A 16,094-nucleotide genomic window follows, 5' to 3' on the forward strand; every position below is an offset into this window, starting at 1 on the left:
GTGCGCTAATGTGCAAAATTGGCTTTTAGGGGGTATAATCCATTATCTTATCTGTTTTGACTGGTGTTGACCTAATTTTTGATATTTTGAGTGTTATGGAGTCCTCTTTTGGGTCTTCCAATATGAGATAACTAATGTTTTATTCTTTATGTAGATGAAAAAGGCATCCTTAACTTGTCGGGGTCATAGGATTTAATCTAGAGCTCAAAATTCAAAACAGTTTATACTAATGAAAAGAAGAATTAAACATCTAATTTCAGTCTATAAAACAACAAGCCTTTGGCTACCTAATTTTTAGGGACCGATGAAAGTTATAACAATTAACATACCAAGGTATTCTACAATAGAGTTCATCACAAAGGCCTTTTCAACAAGGGTTAACCTTGTTGGATACAATTGTTCAATTGTGTGTTGTCTTTGATGTTACACAAATGTTATATCAGTTATCAGACAGAGTCTACTGAGCTCAGTTGGTCAGCAAAGAAAAAGACAGAGTCTACTGAGCTCAGATGGTAAGCAAAGTGAATTATAGAGTCTACTAAGCATTTTCAAAAGTTACAATGTGAAGACAGTTTCTACCAAGCTCACTTGGGCATTGAAGGATTCTGTGGTAAAAGTTAGTTTCTATTGAGATCACAAGGTTAATGAAGGAAAGGTAGTGTTTATCGAGTTCACTCGGTCTCGAAAGGATTTTGCAGAGTTTGCAGTGTTTACTGAGCTTCACTTGGTTGACGTTGGAAATCATTTCTATAGCAATTTTTACCAAGCAAGGTTGACCAATGAAGGATTTCATTGTTTTGGAAAATAAAGTTTAATTGTTTAATGTAATGATTGTAGCCGACTAATGTAATGATTATTGGTAATTGTAACTTGTAAATGAGCTGACTTGACAATTTGTAATGTATAAATAAAAGGTCAAGTTATGAATTCAATGTATGAATGGATGAACGAGCATGCAAGTGAATTAATTGTCAAGAGGAAGGTGTGGGAAAATTTTGAAGAAGGATCAGATATCCTTGAGAAGCAGCAAAGTTGTATTCAGTTAGAGAGGATCTAGTGAAGTAGAATAGAGATCTGTAACAACAAAGTTTAGTTGCATCTCATTCAGGTCACTTATTGTTACTTTCTCACCATTGTAGTAGTAATTCCTAAATCTCTTAACAAAGTTGGCTTAACAACCATTTTTGTAAACCCTCTAACAAGGTGGATAGTTCTATTGAATTGTTCAAAAGTTCTCTAGCAAGGCCACTCCAAGCACAGTGATTAAATCCAATAACAAGGTCGCACTTAATAGTGTGTTTTGTAACCTTTAATAGGGTTGGCTCCTAATAGGGCTCACTTCAGAAGAGTGAAAATTGGTAGCTAGTTACTTGGTGGTTTTTCCCATATTGAGTTTCTACATTAAATTTGGTGTCTCTTGTGTTAATGTTATTTCTTTTATGCATGCATGTTATATCTTTTTGAATGCTTAAAGATCAATAATAAATTAATTCTCAGTACATCTACCGAGTTACAACATTTTTTTGTGTGGCTACCGAGTGAGAGTAGTGACTAAGTTTTAAGACATCTAAGGGATCTGTGGATTTGTTTTTGTGGTAAGTGATTCACCCCCCCTCTTAGTTACTCCATCTATAATTCCAACAATTAGTATTAGAGCTTTTGGTACTTGCAAGAAGGATTCCAAAGATCTAAGCTAAAGATCAGGATGTCTTATAAGAAGGAAATTCCAAGGCTTAACAGGGATAATTTTTTAGCATGGCAAGGTCTCATGAGACTCCATCTGGCTTCCATTGGAGATACAAGATTGAAATATCTTGATGAAGCATATGTGACTCCTTTTGGAACATTATTTGCTAATGACATTGCAGAGAAGAAGACTCATAACACCATTATGATAGACATTGCATCTACCCTAAGCTTTGAAGAATTTGATGATGTCAAGGACTACAAAACTACCTTTGAAATGTGGAACAAGCTGAAAGATATCTATGGAGGTGATGATAATGTGAGAAGAGCCAAAGCAGAAAGTCTAAGAGGACAATTTGATCAAATGAGGATGAGAGAGGATGAAAACATTGCCAAATATGTTGAAAGAGTCAAAGTAATTGCCAGTACAATCAAGGCTTCTGGAGGAGACATTGAAGAGGAAATAGTTGTAAGTAAAATTATTAGAACATTACTTTCCATTTATGCAATTAGAGTTTCTGCAATTCAAGAAAGAAGATGTGAAGCAAATCATAAGATAAATTTAGAAGCCATAGTTGGAAGATTGACTGCATTTGAGCTAGATAACTATGACAACTATGTTCTAGCTTCTAAAAACATTGAATTAGCATTTGAAGCCAAGCTTTCACTCAAAGAAAAGGGCAAGAAGATAAAGGAATCTCAGTTAGAAAGTGAAGAAGAATTAGAATAGAGTTTTGATAGTGACCTTGAGGTGGTTGAAGCCCTACTAGCAAAGAAATATTCTAGAGGTAGAGGGAAATACAAAGGTAAGATTCCTCTAATTTTTTTTTCATGTGAAGAAATTGGACATATTGCTACTAGGTGCCCAAATAAGCAGAACAAGGATGAGAAGAAAGGTCACAAGTGCATTGGCAAGAAAGACTTCAAATCATTCAGGGACAAAGGTAAGAAAACATGCTTCATGGCTAAGGATTCTAATGATTTTGATGAAGAAGAAGACGAAATTATTTACATTGCTGTTAAAGATGAATTTGATAATGATGAGGTAGATAAAATGACACTTATCTCTCATGTGAGAAAAAATGATACATGAATTATATATAGTGGTTGCTCTCATCATACGACTAATGATAAAACTAAGTTTGAACAATTTGAAGATTATGATGGTGGTAGTGTGAGGTTTGGTAATAATGAACCTTATTGCATAAAAGGAAATGGAAGAATCTCACTAACAAAAGAGCTTGTATGTGATAATGCCTATTGGGTTGAAGGTCTAAAACACAATCTGTTGAGTGTGGCACAACTACTCAATAGTGGATTCAAAGTGGAATTCATGCATGGGAAAGCAAGATTATTGGATGACAAAGGAAAGCTAATTGGATCAGGAATACAAAAAAAGGGTAACTTGTTCTATCTTGAACTTGGAAAATGTTCATGCTTTATTATTCAATTTGAAAAAAGTTGGTTATGGCATAGAAGGTCGTGTCATGTGAACTTTGAGGCATTTAAAAAAATAAGAGGCATTCCTAGTATAAAGAAACTTGAGGTTGGTCTATGCAAAAATTGTTAGATTGGTAAGATGGAAAAAAATAGCTTTAAAAGTAAGAACTACCCGTCTGAAGAAGTTTTGGAAATTGTGTATACTGACTTGTGTGGACCCATTGGAATTGAAAGCTATACTGAAGAAAAGTTCTTCATTCTTTTTGTTGATGATTACTCTAGAATGATGACTCTCATGTATCTGAAAGAGAAATCAGAAGCATTTGAGAAGTTCAAATGGTATTTGGCCAGAGTAGAGAAGGAAATAGGGAAAAGACTAAAATGCTTGAGGTCAGATAGAGGTGGTGAATTCATCTCCCATGAGTTTAATAACTTTTGCATTGAAAGAGGAATCAAAAGATAGGTATCAACACCTAGAACCCCAAAGCAAAATGGAATAGCTAAAAGGAGGCATAGATCTATCATGGACTGTGCAAGCACTTTAATGATTAAAAAGAACATTTCTATCAAATACTGGAAGGAAGCTATCAGCACTGCAGTTCATACCTTGAACCGAGTACAGCTAAAGAAGGACTCATTCAAAACCCCCTATGAGTTATGGTATGGCTATAAACCCAATGTAAGTTACCTAAAAGTATTTGGAAGCAAATGTTACATTTTGAAGAATCTAGAAAAGGTAAATTTGATGTGAAAGGTGATGACGGAATATTTTTGGGATATTCTTACAAGATTAAAGCATATAGATGTTTGAATTTGTCTACTCACAAAGTCATAGAAAGTGCACATGTGAAAGTTGACAAGTTTGTAGAAAGGATTGAAGAAGAAAGCAAAAAGGAACCAGAAGATTACAAGAGATTTGTTTTCATTGAACCTAATACATTGCCAGATACATCTGTCAATTGGGAATCTTGTACTCTTGAGTCTTTAGTAACCGAGTTGCACGAAGTTCAAACCAAGCTACAAGAACCCGGGTCACATTCAGATGCTACCGAGCCAATGCCTATCGAGTCTAAAGGACTCGAGCAATAGTCAAATTAGATAGAACAACCAAAACCTAAAGTCAAAATGCAAGAGGATGACAATGCAATTCGTTCAAAAGGCAAGGAACCTATATTAGCCAAGTATGTCAGGAGACATCATGCACTAGATAAGATTATTGGAGACAAATTTGAAGGTACTATGACAAGAAGTAAGTTAAAAGGTACTTTTTTACTCGCTGACTTTGAAACTAGAAATGTCAAAGATGCATTAGCAAATGAAAGTTGGATTGAGGCTATGAATGAAGAGATAGAGAAAATAGAGAAAAACAAAAGATAAAAGTGTGATTAGAACTAAGTGGGTATTCAGAAATAAGTTGAATGAAGATGGTAAGGTTGTCAAGGAACAAAACTAGACTGGTATGTAAAGGATACTCTCAAGAAGAAGGAATAGACTATGGAGAGACTTTTTCTCCTATTGCAAGATTAGAAGGTGTTAGGACCCTACTTGCATATGCTGCATACAAAGGATTTAAGGTGTTGGGACTAAAAATTGCATGGTCAATTTTGAGTCACATATTGTGAATCTTGAAGAATCATGCCCTAAAGTGCCTTTTTATTCATATGCAGTTGATTTTCGGTTTGAGGCCTAGATGGTGTTTGAGTGGCTTAACACCTTTCATTTGAAATATGCATGTGATCCACAATGTTATTTTGCCATCCCGAATCATTCTGCGAAGTCCCATTTTGAGTTAGTGTCCAAATTTGCAATTCTGCCTTAGTGTCAAATAGTGACTAGAGGCCTAGTTTGCATTTGAATATCTTTTACCCAGGAATGTTTCATGACTCACCACTTTGGGGATGTTTAGTATGCATAACGAATAACTTATTGTTCAGTTTTCAAGTTATTTCAAATCCGTTTGACTAGGTTTTGCACCCCCCAAAGTTGGTCATTTACTATTTTGTACATTTGACTAGTTCACAATTCTAGGAAGCTCTGTTCGACCAATCATATCTTTGACCCAGTTGACCCAAATGAAAAAAATCTTTTTGCATTGTGTTCCAGGGGTCAGACACTTCATATGTTCCAATTTTGAGATCATGATGAATCCATTTGATCAGTTTGCTAACATGATAAAAAACCTAGTTTATATTGTTTTGTTACGGCTAAGGTATCCTGATTGATCTGTACCCCTGTTCGGCACATTATAACTTTGATCCTGTGATTGGTGAGCCTAAATGGTTTATATCATTGTATTGTCTCCTAAAAATTCTTGAAGTATGCTAGTTCCCAAGTCATGACAAATCCATTTGAATACTTTCATATGTTTGTACATTTGCAAAAAAACCACTTTTTGACACAATTTCCCAATTAAAATTTCCAAGTGCCTATTTTCAAAAATTCGTCAAATGCATCTTGTGATTCGTCATGAGCCCAAACCATAGAATTATATTCTCTCCATGGCAAAGAACTTATATCCTAGTTTTTAGAACCCCAAGTGATCAATAACTCAGTTTATAATGCCGAACCCGAGCCCAGTTTATGTTTTTTAACATTGTTTGCCTGCAGGGTAATTGAAGTATGGATGTTTGGAAATTAAAATCTTTTTACTGGAAAATTGTCATGGGCTAAGAATTTGTAGTATGATAGAGTGTCCAGGATTGAACACTCATGCCGATTGTTATGGCCTGGTTACGTGATTGAGTTAGTTTTTATGGCCACCTGGCGAGCCTCCAGACACAAATTTCACACTAGTGCAAAAATAATTAAAATGGAATTTTAAAGTGATGTTCCATTGATTGTTCTAATTCCAGTCATTACATTGCAATCATGGGATAAATAGGAGGATGCCAGTTGTTTGAAAAGCAAAATTTTTAGCCAGACCCACTTTGGGGTCCGACTAAATTCTTCAAGCATGGGTTATTATTAATATCAATTAAATGTTATCGTGATTCAAATTATTTGAATGCATGATCATAGTTCTCAAAAGGAGAGGAAACTTGCAGATGATTTGAAATACCCACCATCGGGCAATCCACATTTTGGTAAATGATATGAGTAAATCCACAAGCACAATGAAGCTTTTTGTTGTGAGTTTGCACATTGAATTAAGGAAAAGATTGCATAAAGGTTGCTCTCTCCCACATTGTAGTCTCAATTTGAAAGTTGTAGCTGAGAGGTAGTTTTCAACATGGAAGATGTGCTCCATGTCTAGAGAAAATAAAGAGTACAACAACAAGCATCCACAGAGGAAGAAGCATCCATGTTTTTAGCAAAATGTACAGATTTGTTGGTGAAACAAAGCTCACGGAAGCATGTATCCACGTTTTTGAACGCCATGGCTTCCTCTAGCAATAGTATCTCATTTTTAGAAGGGGGGAGCTTCATTTTAAATGATCATGTGCATAAGAAATGACCATCATTATGAAGAGTTTGCAGATTCATGGCAAAAAATGACCAACAGGCAGGGATATTTACATAAAAATGAAGCTCCATTGTGGAGCTATCAATCACAAGGTCAGAGCTCCATGTAAGAATGAACAACCAATGCACAAAGATGAAAACAATAGTGAATACAAGGAACCCACCAGCCAAGTATAAAAGAAAACCCACGCATTTAGCAATCACAGCAAACACAAAGAGGAAAAACCATTGAGGAATATTATCCCACATTGAGCAGGTGGGGAGCATTTTTAGTTTTTATATACTTTTGCACTCAAACACATAGTGTCAACAACACAAAGGCTTTTGCAAGCTGTGTGATGTGTGGTGGATTTCGTGGGTCCCAGCTGGCTGGAGGAAATAGGACAAAATTTTTGACTAGACACGCAGTCAAAATGATAATGTCAATAGATTATAGGTCATTGGAAAGTCAAAAATCTGGCACTCATTAGCCTAAAAAATCTCAAAAAATTTGGCTAGCAACTTGGTGACTTGCCGAAAAATTTCACATTCGGCTAAAAGGTAAAATGAGCACGTGGGTCCCACTTGGATATGGAGCAGCGAACCAGTGAGTGACAAGTGGCAGTTGGGTGATGTGGCACTGACATGTCATGATGAGATGGACAAATCTGAAGGTGACATGTGGCAAACGCTTCTTGACATGGCATGCTTCCCAAGGTGTTGATGTGGTAGAGGGCGACCCGTGTCGCAAGGTCGCTATGTCGCTAATGATGTGGCAAATGCTGGCATGTTACATCAACATAGTGACTATGACATGGCAATGATGACATGGAAACCAGTGACATGGCCATGAGATGGACGAATTTGGTGATGACACATGGTGCCCAGTTGGAGGTGTCTAACAACTGTGCATGGAAGGAGCGAATCAGAGTATGCCACGTGTCAAGGTCGGTCAACCAAGTTTGACCCAGATAGAAAATGGTGGAGAATTTGAGAAATTTCAAATTTAAATATTTTATTATTTCTCCCATTTAAATAATGTTTGAAACTTTAATATAGTTTAAACTATATAAAAGGTTATAATTTTTGCAAAATAATTTGCAAACCTATGAATGGAAGCCTAATTTTTAGAGGGACATAACTTGGGCTATTTTAATCCAAAATAGGCACTCCGATATACCATTGGAATTCGGAAAAGATGAACTCTTCAAATATGAAGTCAGACTGTACACAAGTATTCACCAGTTTGAGCTATATGCCATTTATTTTTATCCCTAGGGTTTTCTCAGTGGAATGAGCAGATTTGATCATGGAGCATCAGAGTTGGTTGCAAGGCAGTTTTGAGGATCTTTTGAAGCCTAAAAATGAAGAAAATCAATTCTTAAATGTTTTATTGGTTTCTTGAAGTCATATTGAACTGATTTTTACTTTTATCTGGTGACTCATTTTAACATCAGAAATTAGTTGCATTCTCATCACCAAATATCTAATTTTCTTTATGCTTCTAAGAGTCAGAATCATGGGATTTGATTTTCAGTTACAGAGAGAAGGTAGAGAGAATCTTTTGATCTTCTTGGGGAGGAATTCTAAAGGGACACATGTCAGTTGCATAATGAATCTGGGAATTTCTTCCTCTGTATTTATTCTATTCTTCCTCTCTTTTGTAAGGGTTGGAATTTTGGAAAGTTTTCTCTGGAATGAAAGCTCTTAGTAGAACTGGCCTTGGAATTAATGAATTCTGAATGGAAGATTTGGGATGTGCTGGTTCCAGACCATGAAGTTGTGCTTTGGCTGTGATACCCCCTTCCCATCCCATCAGCTTCTCATTCCTGCCAATTTTTGTCTTGTATGACAACATTTGTTATTATATAGTCTAGTTTGTTAGGTGATTTGTGAGTTAATTTTATGCATTTTCATGTATAATTTCAAAGAAATAAATACAAATAACAAAAAGGGTTTAGTTTTAGTTTAAATCTTGTCTCCATTCTCAGTTGATCTGTGATGTTTTATGATCTTTGAACAAAGAGCCTAGGTCATTTTTGTAGTCCCTTAAGGTTGTATGTTGTTTCATTGTTGCTAAATCATTCAAAGAATTGTATAAATGCTTCAGAGATTCAACAGGGTTGCAGGTTTATTGAGAAGGATATCAGGTAAGAATGATATTTGAAATGAACATTGATGTCTATTTGCAAGGTTAATGGATAGATCATATATTTGAATATAGGAATAAGTATCAGATATCTAAAATGCATGAGGAAGATTCATAAGTTTGCCCAATGGATCAGGCATTGATCAGATACAAGGTCATTAAGTTGTTGTTCATACTTGGTTTTCATCCACTTTCCCGACCCACATAAAATCAAAAATCAAATTAAAATCATGTTTACATTTTATGTTGAAGGACCTAAATAGAATGCCCTCACTCAACTTGTGAATATTCTGGATTTGCATTTAGCTACTGCAGATCTGTGTCATTTCATGAGTTACTAGGAGATATAAGGGTTTCATCTGCTTAATAGATTCAATGATATGTTTTTGCACTGGTACAGTATCATTTGAATCTCAGGTCTACCCACCTAAGTTTAGCAGAGCCTGAAGAAGAAGAAGGGTCATGCCTTATAGTTGGCCTTTTGTTAGAAATGGCATGTTGAAAATGGGAGTTAGCTGGCCCTAGATGTGTCACTTTCTCAGTGGGATAATTGAAAACCACCAACATAAGGTATATCAGATGGATGTCAAATTAACATTTCTCAATGTTATACTAGATGAAGAAGTCTACATTGAGTAGCCTGAAGGTTTTGTTGATCCAGACAAGAAGGACATGGTCTTCAAATTACACAAAGCATTGTATGTTCTGAAACAAGCCCCTAGAGCATGGTATGAAAGATTGCATAACTATCTTATTCAGATTGATTTTCAGAGAACTAATGATAATAGTAGCTTGTATATCGAGGAAGGACCAGATAACAAGATTGTTTTGGCATAAATATTTGTGGATGACACTTTGTTCACAGGAAATGATGATTTTTGCAAAGAGTTTTTAGAGAAAATGAACAAGGAATTTGAGATGTCTATGTTTGGTGAGATTAAATTCTTTGTTGGTCTTCAAATTCAGCAGAGTAAGAATAACATCTACATTACTCAATCAAAATACATCAAGGAGATACTAAAAAAGTCTGGTATGGAGGATTACAAACTAGTTGGGACTCCTATGTGCATTGGTCTAAAGCTTACCAAGGATGATGAATCAAAAGAGGTAGATCAGACATTATATAGATCAATGATAGGAAAGTTGCAGTATGTAGTTCATACAAGGCTAGATATTGCTCTTGCAGTTGGTATTGTAGCAAGATTTTTAGCAATACCAAGAAAAAATCACATGATGGCAATCAAAAGGATCATGAGATACCTGAAAGGCACTGAAGATTATGGATTATGTTACAAATTTGGAGGTAATCTAGATTTGAAAGTGTTTACTGATGTAGATTGGGAAGGAAACATTGATGATAGAAAAATTACAAGTGGAGGTGCATTCTTTCTTGTAAAGAGGTTGGTTTCTTGGACAAGTAAAAAGCAAAATTACACATCCCAATCTATAGCAGAAGCAAAGTATGTTGTAGCAGCAGTAAATTGTTCTAATATTGTTTAGTTCAAATAGTTATTGGAAGGCATGAAGGAGGAAATCAAAGAACTTGTTATGTTTTGTGAAAATTCAAGTGCAATCAACATATCTAAAAATCCAGTGATGCATTCAAAAACCAAGCACATTGTAATAAAGTATCACTTTGTTAGAGAATTGGTGCAAGATAAGGAGATCAGATTGGAATATGTCCATACAAAGGAGCAAATTGTTGACATATTCACCAAGCCTTAACCTAAAGGTGTATTCTTGTATCTAAGAGGTAAGTTAGGGGTCATTCCCCTATCTGAAGCTCACTAAAATAAAGTTTTAGTGATGCATCAATAGGTATCAAGTTGAAGATCTATTAGTTGATGCAGCATAATCATGAGAACATTGCATATGAATCAATACTTAAGGTACATTGCTACTCATTTGGTTTATCTTTGGCATGTGTTGCCAAAGAGGGAGAGTATGCTATCATAAGCCTTTTGAAATTTGAATTTGTTTGTGTAGCTATGTAATTCCTTCATAGAGGGAGATTACTATATTTGTGAAGTTTGTGTAATAAAATCTAAGAGGGATAAATGTTTTGTCAGAAAAGACTCGTTCTCATATTTCATTCTAATATGACATGTTGTGTTGACATCAATGCCAAAGAGGGAGATTGTTGTATATAATTGTTCAATTGTATGTTGTCTTTGATGTTACACAAATGTCATATCAGTTATCAGATAGAGTCTATCGAGCTCAAATGGTAAGCAAAGTGAATTCCAAAGTCTATCAAGCATTTTTGGAAGTTACACTATGAAGATAGTTTCTACCGAGCTCACTCGAGTGTTGAAGAATTTTGTGGTAGAAGTTAGTTTCTACCGAGATCACGAGGTCAGCGAAGGAAAGTTAGTGTTTATTGAATTCACTCGATCTCCAAAGGATTTTGCAGAGTTCATAGTGTTTACTGAGCTTCACTTGGTTAACACTGGAAATTATTTCTAGAGTAGTGTTTATCGAGTAGGGTTGGCCAATGAAGGATTTCATTGTTTTGGAAAATAAAATTTAATTGTTTAATGTAATGATTGTAGCCGACTGATGTAATGATTATTGGTAATTGTAACTTGTAAATGAGTAGACTTGACAATTTGTAATGTATAAACAAAAGGTCAATTTGTGAATTCAATGTATGGATGGATGAGTGAGCATGCAAGTGAATTAATTGTGAAGAGGAAGGTGTGAGAAAATTTTGAAGAAGGACCATATATCCTTGAGAAGCAACAAAGTTGTATTCAATCAGAGAGGATCTAGTGAAGTAGAACAAAGATCTATAACAAAAAAGTTTAGTTACCTTTCATTCAGGTCACTTATTGTTACTTTCTCACCATTGTATTAGTAATTCTTAAATCTCTTAATAGAGTTGGTTTAACAACCATTTTTGTAAACCCTCTAACAAGGTGGACAATTTTATTGAATTGTTCTAAATTTTTCTAGCAAGGCCACTCCTAGTAGGGTGATTAAATCCTCTAATAAGGTCACACTTAATAGTGTGTTTTGTAACCTTTAACAGGGTTGACTCCTAATAGGGCTCACTTTAGAAGAGTGAAAATTGGTAGCTAGTTACTTGGTGGTTTTTCCCATATTGAGTTTCCACGTTAAATCTGGTGTCTCTTGTGTTAATGTTATTTCTTTTATGCATGCATGTTATATCTTTGTGAATGCTTAAAGATTAGTAATAAGTTAATTCTTAGTACATCTACCAAGTTAAAACATTTTTTCTGTATGGCTATCGAGTGACAGTAGTAAATAAGTTGTAAGACATCTAAGGGATCTATGGATTTGTTTTTGTGGTAACTGATTCACCCCCCCTCTCAGTTACTCCATCAATAATTCCAACAAACCTTACAAGATCTTTTTCGACAAGATTTTACCTTATAAGGTCCTTCCCAACAACAAAATTCATCATCTCAAGGTCTTATACCCCAAGTTCAAATTTTCAAGGACCTTTGTCACAAAAATCACCTCAACAACATCTCAACCAAAGTACAACATCTCAACGACCTCCTTGACAAGATTATACCCAACAAGAATCTTTTCAACTAGGTGTAACCCAAAATGATCATGTTCCAAGAAGTATAGCTTCATAAGGACCTCTTCAACAAGATTATACTCAACAAGGTTCTTTTCACCATGATGTGGCACAACAAGGTTCTATTCCATAAAATGTAACCTTACAAGGTCCTATTGTTGAAAATAGTTTGATACAAGTATGATAAATATGTTTCAATCATTGTTTTGTCACTAATGTCAAACCTACTACTTGTTGTTAAGAAAATTGCTTATATGATTTAAGTACTATCATTTGTTTGATTGATGAAGAGGATTTGATCAAATGAGGTAACAATATCACCTAGAGGAAGGTTGAGTTATGATATGGAAAAGGAGTACAAGGATCAGCTAAGACAATAATATTATGTTGATCTCAGATTGGTTTTGACTAGTGAGTGTCTACACACTTAAGTCATTTATTTAGTTCATGCCGAACAAGTAGTACATGTCGAGCACAACATGTATATAATAGAGCATGTCAAGCCACTCATGTGCTGAGTCACTGAAGTGCCAAGTAGTTAGTGTATTCTAAGTGATACAGGAGCCAAACAAGGAGTGCATGCCGAGTAATCTAGATGTTGAATCACAATAAGAAAACAATATATGCCGAGCATCAGAGACATCAGATGCTGAGTGAGAAAATTTTTCCATAATTGTTTGTAATGGCACAAAAAACTATGTAAACCATTTTTGAGCCTATTAAGGATTGAATTACGATATTTTGGAGATAAGAATGAATCTTAAATTGGATTCCCAATGCATTACATGCAACCAATCAGGTAAAGGGAAGGTTTAAGCAAAAAAATGGATGAATCACAGTCATTGATTCATACCTAACCCTAAGTCACCTAAGTCTTCTTAAGGAGGACAAACCCAAAACTTTCTAAAGTGTGTGAAGAAGTGAAGAGAGAAGTTTGCATGCACAAAAAAGAGCATTCATGGTGGCTAAGGAGTTATGATTTGAGATTACATTGTAGAATCAGTTAAAGGAGAATAGAGGAAAGGAGATAACATACAACAAAGAGACATTTGATAAAGAAGGATCAAGAATAGATTAGTTTAGAGGTGATCTATCATCAAACAACCAAGTTCTAACCATGGGATCATTACTAAATCATTCTAATAGGTGAATCAAATCTATTAATAGAGTAGTCCTAATAGGTTGTATTGAAATCCTATAACAAGGTGCTTACTTAATTGGGAGTTGAAGTCCTTTAGCAAGGCACACTTCTAATAAGGTGTTGAAATACTTTAATAGGGTGAGATCTAATAGTCTTTTAAAGCCTTTTAGAGCGTAGATCATGTCTCATGATCACACATTGTAACCTTCATTGGATACACTTTATTACTACAGTAGTGAAGATTTGTGGGTGTCATCCCCACCCCAGTTTTACCTTCTCATTGGAGGGTTTCTGGGTAATCATATCTAGTGTCATACATGTGAGAATGTTTACTTGTTTACATGATATAGATGTACATGTTTTACATGGTATTTTTGTTTACTTATTGAATGTATGAGATGGACGTGTGGTGAATTTTTTTATGGGTCAAAGTTTAAACTACTGATTCACCCACCTCCCCCAGAAGTTTACCTTTCCTATTGTAATTCCAACAATTGGTATCAAAGCCTTGTTCTCTAAAAGAGAAACTTTGTAGCTTTGAGGTAAGATCTTGAAAATGGAAATCTACAAGTTGGGAAGGATCATTGAGAATTAAGGAATTGAAATACAACTCATTCTACATCAACTAAATGAAGAAAGAGGAGAACTAAAAAAATATTTGAAGAGAAGGAAGGAAATTGCTATTGAGGAGAATGTCACACATTACAGAGAGATGGACACTACTAAGCTATTTTATAATGGAGACTCTAATGAATTTGATGCAGTAGTTGCAGATCTAATAGAAAAGAATAGAGCCCAAGCTAAGGAAATTATAAATCTCAAGTTAGAGAAAAAATCACAAGCTATACTACTATGTTAAGTGATTGAATAGAAAAAGAAAGATATGGAAGACAAAGCCATGATTGAAGAAGACATAATATTTTTGAGCAATAGACTAGAGGAAAAATCATCAGAACTAACCAAGATTTACCACATGCAATTGGATACTTTGAGTCAAATGATGAATGCCAACTATGAGCTGAATATCAAAAATATAGAGATAACAACATTGAAGTTGTAGAATGAGCAATTGAATAATGACCTAAAAAGGGAAAAGGAATTTGCTAAAAGTTTCAATAAACCAAGTGAAGCCATCAAATACTTTGAGCAATTATTGAGATCCCCTAGATCTAACAATGATACATCTGGATTGGGATACACAAGCATTGAAGAGGGAGAGTCATCCAAAAGTGCTGAAGAAAGAAGCAATAGAGGTATGAATTTCAAAACTACTTATCATAATTGTGGTAAGAAAGGACATACTGCTAATTTATGTAGGAGCAAAACTACAAATCAGAATGTCAAGCATAAGAGCATGGTTCACTACCATAAGTTCAACAAACAAGGTCATCAGGAACATGAATGCAAAACTATGACCATGCACACATAAAGATTTGAAGAATATTACTATAACTGTCAGAAGTATGTACATATAACTTTTGAGTGTAGATCCAAATCCATGTGATCATCAAACAAACAAACAAAAGTAAGGAACAATGATAACTCTTATAATTGAGATTTTAATACAAGATATAGTTGTCATTATTATAATTGGACATGTTCCTAAGAATTGTATTAGAACACACTCCAAAAGTGACTACAAAAGGTGGTTGAGTCAAACCACATGTTTTAGTGGTTTAAAGATTGGTCACATTAGCAGATATTGCCCAACAAGGTCAAAGTCACCAAGTTGTGAGCTTGATAAAGGAAAAGGCAAGGCAAATGTTGAAAACGTTAGAAATTAAATGAACAAGACATGGAAGAAAAAGAATGATTGCAACACATCAAGTGGAGAAGGGATCACTTCACCCAATGGGTTAGGTGATCACACCTTATGTGTGATCAAAATAAGCAATCAAGAGGTATTTGGGACTGATATTTAAAAGATATATCATACATCAGTTCTAAAGGATTTAGTACTAAAAAGATTACATAAGAATGAACAAAGATGCAAGATGTTATTGGGAATCCAAGAAAAATCTTTAGGTTTTTCATGTTATTGCCAACCATGAAAAGTTTCCTATGATTGTTGAGTGAAATGCTAGAGGAAACTGGCTAGTTGATGTTGAGCTCATAATGGTTATCGAATGAATGAAATGCTAATGGATGCCGAGTGAGCTTGAAATTGGTTGATGCCGATCTTACAACAGTGTACGAACTCAACATTAATTGCAGTACTGAAAAGGGTATTTGATTAATTTTTAGCTCATTTCACATCATTTCAAAATGGAGAAAGAGAAAGAAGAGCAAGAGGTAATCTAAAAATTCATCCAAAGCAATTGCAGAAGATTTGAGTAGCGATTCAACACCATTTTTTTAGATCTTGCAAGATATTTACCAAGTGCCGAGTTATGCTATTTATATTTTCATAAACCCTAGTTTCATAAAATGTCATCTAGCTCAAAGGGCGTAGAGATTAAGGAGGTTTATAATGTTCAACTAGTTATTAATGAGGTCAAACAACCAATTTTCAAAGCCATACTTGATATTTCATATAAACAAGACCCTTCCGGTGCGTTATCCATGATACCACCAAAAATTTTAATGGTTTAGGATGTTAGGAAGTGTTACAACTGTAAGATTGGAAGTATTAGAGATATGGAGATCAAGCAAGCATATGATAAACTTTGTGAGAATGGTGTGTGATA

Source organism: Cupressus sempervirens, chromosome 8 (genome assembly GCF_028749045.1).
Source record: "Cupressus sempervirens isolate cs-2001-9-10 chromosome 8, ASM2874904v1, whole genome shotgun sequence".
NCBI classification, from domain to species: Eukaryota; Viridiplantae; Streptophyta; class Pinopsida; order Cupressales; family Cupressaceae; genus Cupressus; species Cupressus sempervirens.